Raw genomic sequence first — 18,962 nt, forward strand, 5'->3', positions numbered from 1 at the left:
GGGGAGGAATAATATGCTTCTTGTGATGAGTGCTGACTAATGTAGAGTAATGGTGACTCATTATATTGTACACCTAAAGCTAATATTTAACACTGTATGTTAATTATACTTCAATAAATAATAGAATATATTCATTCATTCATTTACAAAACTAGTAATTATTTATCAAGTGCTTACTACCTACTATGTGACAAACTTCTGGATACTGGATATACAGCGGTAAACTATTAAATTTCCCAACTTTATTATCTGTAAGAAAGTCCCTAATAAAATCATTATAGTTTTAAGTTTCTAGTAGGGAGAGACAGATACTAGATATACAATTATGTACTATGTCAGAGGGTATGCACAATTAAAAAAAAAAACGCACACAAAAAGGAAATAAAGTGATAGCAATTGAGGAAGGGAAAGGTTGCTATGTTAAATAAAGTGTTCACATTAAAGGTGTCAGAAAAGGTAAAATTTGAACACCTGAAAGTAACTGGGGAGTTAGAAATGCAGATATGTAGAAGAGCCTCTGTGCAAAGGCCTTGTGACAGTAATATTCTAGAATGATCTACCAAGTATGACTGAAACACATGGGAGAAAGATGGAGTTGAGACATATTTAGGGTCCAGACATGCAGAGTCTGTCAAACTATTTTGAGACTCTGATCTGTATTCTAAACGTTATTGGAAAATTTTTTTTAATTTTTAAATTCTTTTTAACTGTTTATTCTGAGAGAGAGAGAGAGAGAGAGAGAGAGAGAGAGAGAGAGAGAGAGAAAGGAGGGAGAGAGAGGGAGGGAGAGGGAGGAAGAGGGAGGGAGTGAGAATCCCAAGCAGACTCTGCACTGTCAGCGTGGAGCCCAATGTAGGGCTCATACCCACAAACCCACGAGATCCTGACCTAAGCGGAAATCAAGAGTCGGACGTTTAACTGATCCACCCAGGCACCCCTGGAAATTATCTGGGTTTTTTAAAGGCTTTCTGAATGTAGTATGGAGGATAAACTGTAAAGAAACATGAATTGAACAGAGAGCCCGTTAGGAAGCTATTGCAGGAGTCTGGGAAAAGAAATAATTCAGATCAGTATTTGGGTAACACATGCGGATGTACAGAGAGCTGCTCAGATTCACCATATCCAATAGAAGAGTGGATTTGCTTACAAGTTGGAAGTTGGGAGAAAAGATATAAATTGTCAAAAATGACTTAAAAACTTTTTTAAGTTGCCTGAGAAACTCAATAATAAGAGCTATTTCCTTGACTGAGAACAATTGAAAAAGCAAGTTTTCTTTTAAAGGAAAGTGAGAGTTTAGTTTGTATGTAGAAGTGGATGCTCCATCAATTGATATTTTCTTTTCCTCCTTCATAACTTTTCTTCTACAACACAATAAAAGGTGTAAAAAAAAAAGTAGCAAAGAGCCAAGCTCTTGACTTGACAGCAAATAAATTCCTGGCATTTTGGCTGGAACTTTTCATCAAGGCAAATTTGAAGCCAGTGGATGGCATGCTTTCCTGGGCAACAGACTGCCATCTACTCAGTTTTCTACTAGTTTTGTCTTGGCTGCATGAGCTTAGCTAAAAGAACTCCTAAAACCACTGCTCATATCAATTTCTCATTAGTTACTACACATGTACACAGAATTTCAAAAAGGAAATTTGTTACATTACATTGATGATTATAGAGTTTAATAAATGTTTTAGAACTTAGTATCATGGTTTAATTACACAGTGATGATTTTTTCCCAAAGAAAGACTATTCTCAGCTATAACTCTGAAGTTTCTGTTGGTAAATTCAAATTTAAATGTGTGTTAAAAATGCATAAACTCTATTTACCTTAATACCATTCTTTAATAGTCGAAAATAGTTATTTAAGTAATAAAAGCCACATGAAGTTTATATATTTGGAGGAAAAGTGAAAATAATATTCTGAGTTTTCTCATAATCTGGATGTAATGGAGACAAATATCCTAGGTCAAATGAGATGGGTAGAAGCAGAGATTCATTTTGACTCAGCACATAGTTATTTTGGCTAAATGTATAACCATCTTAATATGTGTAGTTTTGAAGTCCTTTGATGAGGACACAGATCTATAGGTGTTATGTCAAACTGAATGAGAAACATATTATTTAAATGCTTATTTAGATACGTTCGATAAAAGGTCATTTTGCCACTCTAGATCTATTTGTTCATTTCCCCCAAATCACTTACCGGTATCTCAACACATAAATTATGCGATTTATTCAAAATGATTTGCATATCATATATTAAAATCCTATATCTAACAGGATCTATTTTATGGCAATCTTTTTTATTTTGTTGCCCTTATAGAAAATGTTCTCCTTGTATCACCTTTATTTGTTTCTTAGCAGAACAATTAACTAATATAAAAATCTTAGTGCTAATTTACAAATGAGCTGAAAACCTACTGTCTAGTCTCTTCATTCAAACAGTGGCCTTCTGGCAACAGTGCTGGCTTCCTTCATTGTTCTGTTCAGTAGTGAGTGACTTTAATGATGGGATTTCCAATATGCAAAGTGATCATGTGCTGCGGTATTCATGTGGCAGTGGTTATTTCAACAAATATTTTTGAGCCCTCACTAGATGGTAGACATATTAAGTAGAAACTTATTAAGTGACTGAATGAGTTGAGAAAATCTGATTTAGGACTATGACTTGAGCAGCATTTTCCTTTTTACTTTGGAATTATTTTGGATTTACAGAAAAATTATGAAGATAGTACAGAATGTTCCCATATGCTCATCACCTAGTTTCCCCTAATTTAACATCTTACATAATTGTAGTTTTTACATATTGCTTTTGTAAAACTTAATAAATTGATATTGCTACTGTCCTATTCACTACAGGTTATTTTTTTTAAAAAAATCACCCCTTATTCCATTCATACCTATTTTTATGTCCCAGGATCCAAGCTAGGATGCCATATTGAATTTAGTTATCACGTGTCCTTGTCTTTCTACTTGTGACAATTTTTGAGCAAGACTTTTGACATCTATGTACAAAATAGTTGAATTTTTAGAGTTTATAAGATATTTTATATAAAAATGAAAGTCCTTTCATTTATTTATCAATTCACTGAACACTGATTAAGTATCTATCATAATATACAGTTCTTGGCACTGGGGTATAAACATGATTATATTCTGATGCTACAGAGGCTCCTCATTTACTGTGAGCAAATAATTCCAGCAATGGCCTAAGTGCTGTAACAGAGGAATAAGGAGGGGAATTGGGAAATGGAAAACATCTGACTTCAACTGGAAGGATTAGGTCTTGAAGGAGAGTGAGACTTTACAGGTAATTAGAAGTGTTTGAGACAGGGAACAGTATATGCAAAGGTGCAGAAGTGAGAAGCATAGCACAGGTACTGACAAGATGGGCATGTGAAGTGAATGCTTGAGTGACGAGAAAATATAGTGGCCAGGGGGAGTCAGATCCTTAAGGACATGCATGTTCTGCTGGAAAATGTGGCTGCATTTCAAAGTAATGAGAGCCATTGAATTTTTTTTTTTTAAGTGGAGTTCCTAACTTTGGCCCTATATTATATGACAGAAATTTTCATAATATCATTAGATTATTCTGGGAAGTTTTTCCTGTTACCAGATTTTCATTCAAAACACTGTATTTTTCTCACAGATTCTTTTTTCCTTAATGTTTAATAAGGATTAGGAAAAATTTTAGGACTAATGCTATCATTCATACACAGTTTCAGAAGTTAACTTTCTCCATAAGTAAATTTTAGTAATAATGAAAAGATACCTGTGTCTCACCTTCATTGTCCAAATTCCCATATTTTCCTACAAATAAGAAATATCATGAGGGGCGCCTGGGTGGTTCAGTTGGTTGTGTGACTGGCTCTTGATTTCAGCTCAGGTCATGAATCCAGGGTCATGAGATTGAGCCCTGCGTTGGGCTCAGTGCTTAACATGAAGCCTGCTTAGGATTATTTCTTTCTCTTTCTGCCCCGCTCTCCCGCTCACACACGCACACACTCTCTGTCTAAAAAGAAAGAGAGAGGGAGAGAGAGAGAGAGAGAGAGAGAGAAAGAAAAGAAAGAAAGAAAGAAAGAAAGAAAGAAAGAAAGAAAGAAAGAAAGAAAGAAGAAATATAATGAGACACCAAAGCAAAGACAACAAAAGCAAAAATAAACAAGTGGGACTACATCAAACTAAAAAGGTTCTAAACAGGAAAAGGAAGCTATCAACAAAATGAAAAGGCATCCTAATGAATGGGAGAAAGTATTTGTAATTTATATATCTGATAAGGAGTTAATATTCAAGATATACAAAGAACTCATACAATTCAATAGCAAAAAAAAAAAAATACAAAAACAATCCTAGTAAAAAATGGGAAAAGGATCTATTTTCCAAAAAAAGACATACAGATGTTAACAGGTATATCAAAAGGGCCTTTGTTATGAATCATCAGAGAAATGCAGATCAAAACCATAATGGAATATCACCTGGCCCCTGTTAGAATGGCTACCCCTCAAGAAGAGAAGAAATAACAAGTGTTGGCATGAATGTGGAGAAACAGGAACCCATTTGCATTGTTGGTGTGAATATAAATTGGTGTAGCCACTCTGGAAAACAGGAGGTTTGTCAAAAGTTAAAAGTAGAACTACCATATGATCAACAATTCCACTTCTGGACACTTATCTGAAGGAAATGAAACACTAACTTGAAAAAATGTATGCACCCCCATATTTGTTGTGGCACTATTTACAATAGCCAAGACATCCTAAGTGATGATCAGCAGATGAATGAATAAAGAAAAGATCATGTGTACACACACACACACACACACACACACACACACACAGGAGTATTATTCAGCGATAAAAAGAAGGAAATGTTGCCTTTTACGAAAACTGCTTGAGGTCATTATGCTAAGTGAAATAAGTTAGATACAGAAAGACAAATACCATGTGATCTCATTTATATGTGGAATCTAAAAAAACACTTTAGGGGCGCCTGGGTGGCTCAGTCGGTTGAGCTTCTGACTTCGGCTCAAGTCATGATCTCATGGTTTGTGAGTTCAAAACCCGTGTTGGGCTTTGTGCTGACAGCTCAGAGCTTGGAGTCTGCTTCAGATTCTGTGTCTCCTTCTCTCTCTGACCCTCCCCCATTCATGCTCTGTCTCTCTCTGTCTCAAAAATAAATAAACATTAAAAAAATAAAAATAATAAAAAAACCACTTTAATAGTTTTTTGAAATCCCCAAGTCAAACACCAAAGGAAGGGATTATATTCTGAATTTATATAAGATACACAAACTATCAATTTTCAAGCAAGACCATGCTATCTTTTGTCTCTGTGTTAGAAGCCAGTATTTTTAGACCTTGTTACTTAAGGCATGACCAGCATCACCTGAGAGCTACTGAATCCGTCCCTGCATTTGTAATAGGATTCCTCTGTGGGTCACATGCACATCGTTTCAGAAGCACTAATTTAAGGCATTGTTTATTAGATTTCTAAATTTTTATGAAGAAGTATTTGATAGCAATAAATAAAATCATGGCTATAGTTTATTTTTAAAAGAAGAGAACTTGTCAAGACAATGTGCATACTAAACTTCTTGAAAGAGCTTTGCATATGATTATCCATATTTTTAAATATGCATTTTATTTTTACCTAAGAGCATGAAAGGGACAAATGATAAAATTGGTTTTAAGCATCTCTAAATGTCACCTCATTATATTTTACTCCTTCTGATTATTTATTTTTAATGAGTGAATGAGATTTCTTATATCAGTCTTCCTAGAAAGTTTTGTCATGGAACTGTAAATGCTGAATTCTTTAAACTACCACCAAAATATTTGGGTTTATGTTAAGCTAAAACTAGACTTTTAAAAAATTCTTTAAAAATTATTTACTGGGAATTTAATTATTATATCTTAATATTCTATGTGATTTCTGCAAGAACTAAAACTCCCTACTGTATTTTAAGTGAAATTTTAATTACAAAAGTTAGAAATGATTTACCATTCACAGAACCTATGTCTTTTAATTATTTCTGTGTATGTGTGTGTGTGTGTGTGTGTATATATATATGTATATATATATATATATATATATATGCCTTATTATATACACAGTATCGTTAGAACTACATTGATTTTTGCCTTTAAGAAATAAGCATCAAAATATGGGGCACTAGCTTGCTCATGAATAATTCTGATTCAGTTCTCTGTTGTTACTAATCTAAGACAGGGGTCAGTAAGCTTTTTTTTGTAAAGGGCCACATAGTAAATATTTTTTGGTTTTGTGGCTCATACTGCCTCTGTCTTGTATATGCAGTTTTGCCACTGTGGCATAACTGTATAGGCATAGTCAATATATAAATAAGTGAGTCTGAACATATTCCAATAAAACTTTATTCATGAACACCAAAATTTCAATTTCATATAATATTGCTCTTCTTTTAAATTTTTTTAATGGCTTAAAAATGTACAAGCCATTTTTAGCTCATGAACTAGACAAAACAACCAGTGAGTTGGATTTGGACTGTAGGCTGTAGTTTGCTGCTTTCTGATATAAGACATTGAGTATATGAATGTATATGGACTGTGGTTCACTATTGACTATAGATTTAATAGGAACCTGATGACTTCCTAGTATGCTAACTGTAACACTGGTATTATGTTTTTGTTGATTTGAAAAGAAAACCAGAAATTGAAAGAGAAAGAAGTACAGAGAACTAAAAATCATTGTGAATTTACTGTGAACAGTGAATTTACTGTTCAGCATTTTATATATTTCATCTTGTAGCTTCACTATCCACTGATGAAACATATAGTATTATTAGCATTTTACACATGAGAACAAGGAAGGCTTAAGTAAGGTTTTGAGGCCATACAGCAAGTCACTGGCAGAATTAAGCCAAGTCTGATTCTGAAACCTGAGATGTTTGCGCTTTACCACACTGGCCATGGGGCTCACCCAACAGGAAGGCATGCTATATACTAATAAAAAATTATTTTTAAAGAAAGATAAAGGAGAGTATCAGGAAATGCAATTTGTTTAGAACCTTGTAGTGAAATTCTGACAAGTGGCTGGAAGGAGGGGGAAGACAGTCCAAATTATAGCTCAGCTCCAAGCTCATGAGAATGTAGAAGCTGAAAAATAAGCAGGTAGAAGACCACTTTAAAATTCCCAGTGGACATGACATTGCCTTTCATGTCATTCCCCTTCATTTGTCTTCCTCTTCCCCTTTGTAATGTTTAGCCTTTATTGCCTGATGAAAATAGATTGGTTCACATTCTTCTTTTTAGTAACTTGTCTTTGTTCTTGGCCCACAATTTCAAAAAGTAAACTCATTGGTGCTCATCTGGCAATTCTGTGTTCCCAAGAAAGATTTCAGAAGGACCTTCCAATTTCTACCAATTGTATTTGGCATTGTGCTGTAATGAAAGACAAGGGACACAGCTGATAGAGGTTGTGTCTTTCACACCCCATTGCCTTTTGTACTTTTCTCAAAGTACATACAGCCCATAGCTATTGAGAGGATATGTAAATTATATTGGTCACAGTATTTGAGCTAAATAATGATTACTACATAGGTACAATGGTGAATATTTTATTAATACAGCTATGTGCCTAACGCGGACTCCCTTTTTGTTGTATGGTGAGCATGCTGAGAAATAAAGCTCACATTTTCCTCTTAATAACTCAGTCTTATATTTAATGTGTGCTTAATTTTTAGGAATTTTAATTGTTCTTTGTTCAGGAATTCCTCATAGCCAAAAAATCTGAGGTTAAGACAATGAACAAGTTAGCATACAACTAAGATTCTAGAGTAAATGTTACAAAAATTATATGAGAAAGTTATACAGGAACACATTTTGCATGTCTTTGTATTGATATTTTCTGCAATTTACATGATTATATAGGATAAAGAAAGAATAAAAGAATGTGTGAATCTCTCACAAATAAAATCTACAATATTAAACTGTGTTCAACTTTGATTCAGGAGATGGCAAATATGACTTTAAATTTGAAAGAGCACACTTAAATATATATTTCTCATGTCTTAATGTTTATTTAGGGAAAAGCAAGCAATTTTCATGGAGTCTTAAAGAGATAAGAGATCAATAGAATCTTTGTTGCTTCTAATGACTGTTTCCCAAGATTTAAGAAATGTTCTGTCTGCTAAAAATGTTAAATTATATGATGAAATGAAGAATGAAGAAACACAGTCAGGAAATACTTTATGAAAGTGTTGACTTCTGTAATTCACAGTGTGTAGCATATTTTGAAATAGTAACCTAGGGACTGTCTGCTTATGAAATTGTCATTCTAAGGTACCTGTAGCTATAGCTTGTTGAAGTAGCATATATATGGGGAGCTCCAGCCCTGAGTCCAACGCTTCTTTCCTAAGTGATATTTTGGGCTGATCTAAGCTCTTCCTAGATCTTCAAACTCACCTGACTTATCCACCTAACCTACCCAGGCAGAAAGGACCCAGAAAGCAAGCTATGAATTGTAGTGTGTGCTTTCAACAATTAGTCTGGTCTCCTTTCTGCTTTATCTTTCTGCTTTTTTTCTCTTGTACTCTCTTCCTTAGTTCTTGGGTTGCAATCCTTACTCCCTTGAAGCTTTCATTTCGGAACTAGTTACAATCAGTCACAGAACTTTTCTCTCTCTTATTTTGCCAAGACTTTCCTTTCCTTTTTGGTATTAGCTCTGGTTTAGTTTCAGCCTGTGTATTTTCCACAGGGAAGAATCCTGTTTCCTTAAATAGACATATTTTTCAACTCTACTATCCCTTGCCTTACCACAGGCTTACTTACACTTGTGTTCATGGTTCTTTTCATCTAGATAGCAACCTGCTTTGTAGATGAGAGTTCAGGCCAAGGGTTAAAGGCATCAGAAGAAGAGTAGGGGCTGATGAGAGGTAGATTTAAAGACAAAATTACAGATATGTTGAAGTACAAGTGCAGATACAGTTGACTATTTCCAGAAATAATAATCCTTTTTATCTCCTTTTTTTTTCTTCTTTTGAGATCAATTTGACTTATTTCATCTAATGTTTCAGTTAAGTTTAGGTCTTTTTTCAGAATACCCTCAAAGTATCGCTTCTCGGCCTTTTGGCTAAGATCAAGTGTAGTATCTGTTCTTATCAGAATACCCTCAAAGTTAGTGAAGTAATATTTTTATGTGCTTTCATTTTTTTTAAACTTGATTCTGTCTAAGACTTGACATCTCATGCTTTTTCAATAACCATAGTAGTTTTTAAATTAATTAAAAGTCACTTGGCTCATTGCCTCCCCTGTATAGTGTTCTACAGAGCTGACATCAAGGTGAGGTTATAACGTCAAGAAGAAGTAGGTTTCTTTAGATAAGTTCCTTGAAAATGCACTTTAATAAACATTCATATAATACAAATAATCATATAAATTAGTATATTTTATCATTTATAATAAGAGTCATTTATAATAGTCAAGCCTCAGAACAGGGACTACAGGAACCTCATATAATATAATATGGAGCCCTCAGATGGGGCTCCAGGATTAAATCCCTCCAGGATTAAAATCTTGCTCCCCATTCACCCTCCAGTAGCCTTGGTGTTTCTGATTTTTGACTTCCACACTCCTCAAACCATTATACTAATCATTGTTTATGCTTTCATAATTTCGTTTCCTTGCTCGAGTTTCCATGGTGTTTGCAAGTTACTGCTGACTCCTCCATTAAGTGTGGACTTCTCTTCTTGTTTATTCTTAACTTCTGTTATTCTACTATACTAGCCTTTTTTGAGAAACAAGCTCACCTTGATCCTTCTCTAATTTTTTATGCATATCATCGTTATTGAAATAACTGGAAATTAATCAGATACTTTTCACTAACCTGGGTTGTTTCACTAACTTGAGTTGTTTTCACAACTTGATTATAAATTTCGTATAGGTAAGGAATTGAAGTTTTGCCCTACAAACTCCTAAACTACTAGACATGTATTAAATTCTTAGAAGATGGCTCTTTCTAATAAAAATGAATGTGCTCTCTAGTACTATATTAGGATAGCTACAATTAGCTTAACCTCTAAGAATTTGCTTCTTTTTTTAATGTTATTTATTTATTTATTTATTTATTTATTTATTTATTTATTTGAAAGAGAGAGAGAGAGAGTGAGAGAGAGAGAGAGAGAGAGAGAGTGTGTGTGTGTGTGTGTGTGTGTGTGTGTGTGTGTGTGTGTGAGCGGGGGTGGGGAAGGAGCAGAGAGAGAGAGGGAGACACAGAATCTGAAGCACACTCTAGGCTCTAAGCTGTCAGCATGGAGCCTGACGCAGAGCTCCAACCCACGAACCATGAGGTCATGACCTGAGCTGAAGTCAGACACCTAACCGACTGAGCCACTGAGGCACCCCTGAATTTGCTTCTTAATATGAAAAAACAATGTTGCTAATGACACTACCTTATTTGACAGTAATATTGTTAATGAACCATTAAAATGTAAAATGTACCATGTCATGACATTTTAGGACATTGAATATTTAGATTAAGATGCTATTGTATGTTTTATGCATTTAATTTTCTAGCTAGATATTGGTTTTGTACCTCACTGTAGATTTGTAATGTGCTATAGTGGAAGACACAATGTGACAAAGAAATGAAAGTAGTAAGAAGGCAAAGCATGCAATCAAAGGAGAGCAGTGATGGCTGGAGATGAAAGCAGAGAAGTCCACACTGGGAAATATTACTATATCCCTTTGGATTTTGATAATAGTCAACAGAAATAGAAACAGTTAAATCATATGTTTCTCTGTCTTCTAAGAAACTATAGTGACTACAAAGCAGTTTTTAGTCTCTCTCTATGTAATAGAAAAAATAAGATAATCAACATATACAAAAGGAAACTAACTTACCTAGAAGGATCCTAGACAATGTAAGGTACTCTACTAATTTCTTATTTCTAGTATAAAAAGTTACCACAAATTTAGTGACTCAATATACCACAATTTATTACTTTTCTGGTACTGGATGTCAGAAATCTAAAATTGGTCCACAAGACTGTGTTCCTTCAGGAGGCTCAAGGAGAGAACCAATTTTCTTGGCTTTTCTAGTTTTTAGAAGCTGCATGCATTCCTTGGCTTGTGGCTCCACAGAACTCTGACTTTTGCCTCTGTTGTCCTGGCTTCTTCTCTGACTCTGACCCACCTGCCTCTTTTTTATAAGGACTCTGTGATTATATTAGGTTGGCCTGGATAATCTAAGATAGTCTCTCCATCTCCAGGTCCTCCACTTAATCATATTGTCAGAACCCCCCATTACCACATAAGCTAACATGAATTCATAGGTTTCAGGGATTCAGACATAGACATCTGTATGGAAACATTATTCTGGCTACCATAAGTACCAGGGTATTTGAACCATAGTTCATGATCTTCCTACTCTAAGTATTGGAAAGGAGTAACACACACAAGAAAAATGCTTAAGTCTGGAATTTTTAGACCATATTATTAGTAAGTTATTACATAAAGTGAAATACTTTTCTCCAAGTGAATTTAGGTTGAGCATTTTCATGAGGCAAAATTTTCTGATGTATTATTCCTCATTTACACCATTTCTTTGTACACATGCTAATGCAAAAATGTTCAGATATTCATTGTTCACTGAATATGCTATCTTCATTCATATCCCACAAGTTTGCATGAAAGGCAAAGACATACATTCTGTAAATATATTCTGTATATTTAAATACAGATTTAGAATTTATTTATCTTTGTAGAACGTGGTAGATTTTCTAACGGTGTATAGATGTAACATATCAACAAAAGGTTGCAGTGAAATGGGCATTTTTATTAATAATGCAAATCCATCCCATGGAAAATAGATCATAGTAATTTTAATTATTTTTTTAATTACTGAGAGGAACTATTAAGATGCTATGGTGACATTAAAAACATGACCATAATCAGGTAAGTTAGCAAGATTATCTAAAAATAAATGAATCAACATTGATTGTCCACTTGTGTTTAGCATCATCTTAAGCCTTCTGGGGAACACAAAATGAATGTAAGCATCATCTATTCTACCAGTCTATTTAATACCGATCTATGTAATGTATACCAATCCACATATATTTATGTAAACTAAGTTTCATTAGAAATTGGGAGATGGGCATAAATTGTCTTGGGTTAGGGGAGTCAGGAAACTTTTCTGGAGGATACTATTTTAAATTACATACAGGTGCAATGGATAGGCAAAAATGACACCATGGGCTAACACATGGAGTTGACAAAAAGACTAATGTTAGGAGAAAACCAGGGCTAGAGTGGGATGATATAACAGCGTCTGTTTTGGATAGATATAGTGGGGTCAGATTAACAGGTCATTTAAAGACAAGTAGAGGAATTTAGCCTTGATAGTACACAGGGCATTTAAAAATCAAACACACAAAATCCTAGAACATAAGGTCTCCCTACATGACACAGAAAATATGCCTTGGGGTGTTGAGGGGTGAAGATGGGGATTTTTGTCTGTTTGTCTTTGCGCTGATATGCCAAGTGCTCAGAACAATGTCTAATATATATTTATTGAATTTTATTGAATGAATGAATTACTTGAACTAATTTTCCATGTTATATTTTTATAAAAAATAAACTTTGAAATTAATGTTTTAGTATAAATGATATAGCATTAATTTGATGCTCTATGGGATTAGGTTTTTTCTTTTTCTCTAGATGTACTGAGAATACCAGAATGAAGAGCTGGGTTTCATGTTTTCTATAGCAGAGACTTAAGAGTAGGAAGGCTGTGGGACCCTGAACTGTCTACTCAGCAAGAAAGTTGACTCTGTTCAGGCTCTTCTATAAGACCAAGCCAAGTTCAGATTCTCTAAGGCAGACAGAAACCTTTTCTAGATAAAAGCCTGTTCCTTAAACTAAGAAGCAGAATATTCTAAAGGTGCCTCGGTGGCTCAGTTGGTTAAGCACCGACTTCAACTCAGGTCATGACCTTGCAGTTCATGAGTTCCAGCCCCTCTTTGGGGTCCCTGTGCTGATGGTAAGAAGCCTGCTTGGGATTCTTGCTCTCTCTGCTCCCCCACCCCACACTCATGCTTTCCCTCTCTCTCAAAATAAATAAACTTTAAAAAATATTTTAAAAAGAAGCAGAATATTCTAATAATTTTTCATGATATACCTGTGAATGTATCCCTTTTTTAAAATGTACTTCATCCTTTGAAATGTCAAGATAACTCAATGAACTAGCTGTACACAGGGAAAGTGCAATTTTCAATTAAGTTCATATGCAAAATATTGAGTTGCTAATAAGTTACTTTAAAGAACTAATGAAGTTTGCAACTGAGATAAAGATCTGAAATTGTAGCATTGCCAGGACTGAGTTAATAATTAAGACATAGAAGATTTTTGTAACTTAACTATTAAATAAGCTAATTTAGAAATAGTATTTGTGTTGATTTTTATACCATTTGAAAATTATCCTGCGTGTACCTATCCAACATTATGAACCCCAAACATATTGACAATCATAGGTATTATGCTACTTATAAAATGTTTTATATGACAGCAGAAATTTTTAGTTACCTTTTTTCTTTCTTGTAGTAGCTACTCTCCAGTTAGTGACCTAAAATAATTCATAAATTTTCATGACAAAGAGCCCAAGGAAGAAATTTGGCCAGTAACCAGGAGTTCAGAGAAAATTAGGAGAAAACCAGAGATTTTGTAAAGGTAGAGAAAACATATGAGACTTTTTATTTTCTTGAAATCTTTAGGGGTAGAGGCTAATGTAGAAATCAGAGAGGCATGCTATATACCTGAGACACAGCTTTTGTGAGTGTTGCTTATGCATGTAGGACAACATTTTATATTTTAGCTGTACATCTAGAATTATACTATAGAATTGGCTTATGAAGATGGAAGGGTGAGCCAGCAACCTGTGCTTGGAGTCCCATGGATATTAATAATTGATACAAGTCATTTTATGATTTTTACCTTCTAGCTGCATCTAATCACTTTAGATGGCTACTAATCCTTGCAAGGCCAGAATCAACCAAATTGTCATGGATGTCTGTGGACATGATGCATGATGGAAAATTAGGAGTAATACTGGATTTCTAGTCAAGTGATAACATGTTCTCGTTATATCTATGCCTTTCTATGCCTCTAGTTAATAGGACTTGGAACAGATTACATTATAGGTATTGCCTCAGTCCCCAAGTATTGCAAGTTGGGTTTTCTGGAGCAGATGTTAAGATGAGTTTGGGGTTTGTGATGTTTCCTAGACATCAACACTTGAGGGGAAAAAAAGGAGAGAGAGACAGAGAGAGTGTCTGCAGTGCAGACCCAACACAGCTTTGGCTGACCAAACTGAAAGCTCAGGAGAAAATTCTGCACATCAGAGTGCCCCACAACTGGCTGCAGTCCTTGTGCCTTCAACCCCCTCCTTCTTTGCATCCTTAGTCACTGCATGTGGATTGTCTCCAAAGGGGCATCCCATCAAGCAAGGTGGCTTTCTGGAGCTGAAGCAGAAACTTCTGTAAAGGAGGTGACATCTGGAGACAGTCTACAGATCCCATGCACCCCAGCTGGATGAATCCGCCTTCCCAGGGTAGCATCTTTATCTATATGCAACCCTGACTCAGTAAATGGCAGATTGTAGCGAAGGATTGGGGTAGGAGTTATGAATGATGGTAATGGGTGAATCATAAGATGAATATAAGATTTACCATCTTAAAGCTATGATGGTGGCCATATGAAGCTCAGGGTCAAATTTTCAGGAAGGCTCTAGAGCCAAAGCAAGGACAGATGTCTGGTTTATTTTTTTTTTCTTTTTTTTTTTATTTCATTTTTTTATTTTTCAAAATTTACATCCAAATAAGTTAGCATATAGTGAAACAATGATTTCAGGAGTAGATTCCTTAATGCCCCTTCCCCATTTAGCCCATTCCCCCTCCCACAACACCTCCAGTAACCCTCAGTTTGTTCTCCATACTTATAAGTCTCTTCTGTTTTGTCCCCCTCCCTGTTTTTATATTATTTTTGTTTCCCTTCCCTTATGTTCATCTGTTTTGTCTCTTAAAGTCCTCATATGAATGAAGTCATATGTTTTTTGTCTTTCTTTGACTAATTTCACTTAGCATAATACCCTCCAGCTCCATCCACATAGGTGCAAATGGCAAGATTTCATTTTCTTGATTGCCAAGTAATACTCTTGTATGTATGTATATATATATGTGTGTGTGTGTGTATATATATATGTGTGTGTATATATATATGTGTATATATATACACACACCATATCTTCTTTCCCATTCATCCATCGATGGACATTTGGGCTCTTTCCATACTTTGGCTACTGTTAATACTGTTAATAGTGCTGCTATAAACATGGGGGTGCATGTGTCCCTTTGAAACAGCACACCTGTATCCCATGGATAAATGCCTAGTGGTGCAACTGCTGGGTCGTAGGGCAGTTCTATTTTTAGTTTTTCGAGGAACCTCCATACTGTTTTCCAGAGTGGCTGCACCAACTTGCATCCCCACCAACAATGCAAAAGATATCCTCTTTCTCTGCATCCTCGCCAACATGTGTTGTTGCCCGAGTTGTTAATGTTAGCCATTCTGACAGGTGTAAGGTGGTATCTCATTGTGGTTTTGATTTCTATTTCCCCGATGATGAGTGATGTTGAGCATTTTTTCATGTGTCGATTAGCCATCTGGATGTCTTCCTTGGAGAAGTGTCTGTTCGTGTCTTTTGCCCATTTCTTCACTGGGTTATTTGTTTTTTGGGTGTTAAGTTTGATAAGTTCTTTATAGATTTTGGATACTAACCCTTTATCTGATATGTCATTTGCAAATATCTTTTCCCATTCTGTCTGTTGCCTTTTAGTTTTACTGATGGTTTCCTTTGCTGTGCAGAAGATTTTTATTTTGATGAGGTCCCAGTAGTTCATTTTTGCTTTTGTTTCCCTTGCCTCCGGAGATGTGTTGAGTAAGAAGTTGCTGCGGTCAAGATCAAAGAGGTTTTTGCCTGCTTTCTCCTCGAGGATTTTGATGGCTTCCTGTCTCACCTTTAGGTCTTTTATCCATTTGAGTTTATTTTTGTGTATGTTGTAAGAAAGTGGTCCAGGTTCATTCTTCTGCATGTCGCTGTCCAGTTTTCCCAGCACCACTTGCTGAAGAGACTGTCTTTATTCCACTGGATATTCTCTCCTGCTTTGTCAAAGATTAGTTGGCCATACGTTTGTGAGTCCTTTTTGGGTTCTCTATTCTGTTCCATTGATCTGAGTGTCTGTTCTTGTGCCAGTACCATACTGTCTTGATGATTAACGCTTTGTAGTATAGCTTGAAGTCTGGTATTGTGATGCCTCCTGCTTTGGTTTTCTTTTTCAAAATTTCTTTGGCTTTTTGGGATCTTTTCTGGTTCCATATAAATTTTAGGATTATTTGTTCTATCTCTGTGAAGAATGCTGGTGTTATTTTGATACAGATTGCATTGATATGTAGATTTCTTTGGGTAGTATCGACATTTAAACAATAGTTGTTCTTCCTATCCAGGAGCATGGAATCTTTTTTCCATTTTTTTGTGTCTTGATTCAATTGCTTTCATAAACTTTCTATCATTTTCAGTGTATAGATTTTTCACCTCTTTGGTTAGATTTATTCCTAGGTATTTTATGGGTTTTGGTGCAACTGTAAATGGGATCAATTCCTTGATTTCTCTTTCTTTCTCTTTATTGTTGGTGTATAGGAATGAAACCGATTTCTGTGCGTTGATTTTATATCCTGCAACTTCACTGAATTCATTAATCAGTTCTAGCAGTTTTTTGGTGGAATCTTTTGGGTTTTCCATACAGAGTATCATGTCATCTGTGAAGAGTGAAAGTTTGACCTCCTCCTGGCCTGTTTGGATGCCTTTTATTTCTTTGTGTTTTCTGATTGCAGAAGCTAAGACTTTTAATACTATGTTGAATGACAGTGGTGAGAGTGGACATCCCTGTCTTGTTCCTGACCTTAGGGGAAAAGCTCTCAGTTTTTCCCCATTGAGGATGATATTAGCATTGGATTGTTCATATATGGCTTTTATGATCTCGAGGTATGCTCCTTCTATCCATACTTTCTTGAGGGTTTTTATCAAGAAAGGATGCTGTATTTTGTCAAATACTTTCTCTGCATCTGTTGAGAGGATCATATGGTTCTTGTCCTTTCTTTTATTAATGTGATAAATCATGTTAATTGTTTTGCAGATATTGAACCAGCCCTGCATCCCAGGTATAAATCCCACTTGGTCGTGGTGAATAATTTTTTTAATGTATTGTTGAATCCGGTTGGCTAATATCTTGTTGACAATTTTTGCATCCATGTTCATCTGGGAAATTGGTCTATACTTCTCCTTTTTAGTGGGGTCTGTGTCTGGTTTTGGAATCAAGGTAATGCTGGCTTCATAGAAAGAGTTTGGAAGTTTTCCTTCCATTTCTATTTTTTGGAACAGTTTCAAGAGATAGGTGTTAACTCTTTCTTAAATGTTTGGTAGAATTCCCCTGGAAAGCCATCTGGCCCTGGACTCTTGTTTTTTGGGGGAGATTTTTTAATTACTAATTCAATTTCTTTACTGGTTATAGGTCTGTTCAAACTTTCTATTTCTTACTGTTTCAGTTTTGGTAGTGTATATGTTTCTAGGAAATTTTCCATTTCTTCCAGATTTCCCATTTTATTGGCATATTATTGCTCATAATATTCTCTTATTATTGTTTTTATTTCTGTTGGTTGTGATCTCTCCTTTTGCATTCTTGATTTTATTTATTTGGGTCCTTTTCTTTTTTCTTCTTGGTCAAACTGGCTAGTGGTTTATTAATTTTGTTAATTCTTTCAAGGAACCAGCTTCTGGTTACATTGATCTGTTCTACTGGTTTTGGTTTCGATAGCATTAATTTCTGCTCTAATCTTTATTATCTCCTGTCTTCTGCTGGTTTTGGGTTTTATTTGCTGTTCTTTTTCCAGCTCCTTAAGGCATAAGGTTAGGTTGTGTATCTGAGATCTTTCTTCCTTCTTTAGGAAGGCCTGGATTGCTATATACTTTCCCCTTTGCTGCGTCCCAGAGGTTTGGGGTTGTGGTGTTATCATTTTCATTGACTTCCATATACTTTTTAATTTCCTCTTTAACTGCTTGGTTAGCCAATTCATTCTTTATTTAGTAGGATGTTCTTCAGTCTCCAAGTATTTGTTACCCTTCCAATTTTTTCTTGTGGTTGATTTCAAGTTTCATATTGTTGTGGTCTGAAAATATGCATGGTATGATCTCGATCTTTTTGTACTTACTTAGGGCTGATTTGTGTCCCAGTATATGGTCTATTCTGGAGAACATTTCTTGTGCACTGCTGAAGAATGTATATTCTGCTGCTTTAGGATGAAATGTTCTGAATATATCTGTTAAGTCCATCTGGTCCAGTGTGTCATTGAAAGCCATTGTTTCCTTGTTGATTTTTTGATTAGATGATCTATCCAATGCTGTGAGTGAGGTGTTGAAGTCTCCTACTATTATGGTATTACTATCGATTAGTTTCTTTATGTTTGTGATTAATTTATTTATATATTTGGGTGCTCCACATTTGGTGCATAAATGTTTACAATTGTTAGGTCTCTTGGTGGATAGATCCCTTGATTATGATAAAATGCCCTTCTGCATCTCTTGATACAGTCTTTATTTTAAAGTCTAGATTGTCTAATATAAGTATGGCTACTCTGGCTTTCTTTTGTGGACCATTAGCCTGATAGATGGTTCTCCATCCCCTTATTTTCAATCTGAAGGTGTCTTTAGGTCTAAAGTGGGTCTCTTCTAGACAGCATATAGATGGATCTTGTTTTCTTATCCATTCTGTTACCCTGTGTCTTTTGATTGGAGCATTGAGTCCATTGACGTTTAGCGTGAGCACTGAAAGATATGAATTTATTGCCATTATGATGCTTGTAGAGTTGGAGTTTCTGGTGGTGTTCTCTGGTC

At 35.3% G+C, this 18,962-nt stretch overlaps 1 protein-coding gene and 1 pseudogene across 9 annotated transcripts in view; both read left to right on the forward strand.

Annotated features, from left to right (window-relative positions):
- MARCHF1 (membrane associated ring-CH-type finger 1) overlaps positions 1–18,962 on the forward strand; it is an 899,266-nt gene that overhangs the window by 445,060 nt on the left and 435,244 nt on the right. The gene's annotated exons all lie outside the window — the stretch shown is intronic.
- LOC131508277 (U2 spliceosomal RNA) lies at positions 9,076–9,176 on the forward strand (annotated as a pseudogene).

Source organism: Neofelis nebulosa, chromosome 3 (assembly GCF_028018385.1).
Source record: "Neofelis nebulosa isolate mNeoNeb1 chromosome 3, mNeoNeb1.pri, whole genome shotgun sequence".
Classification (NCBI taxonomy): domain Eukaryota; kingdom Metazoa; phylum Chordata; class Mammalia; order Carnivora; family Felidae; genus Neofelis; species Neofelis nebulosa.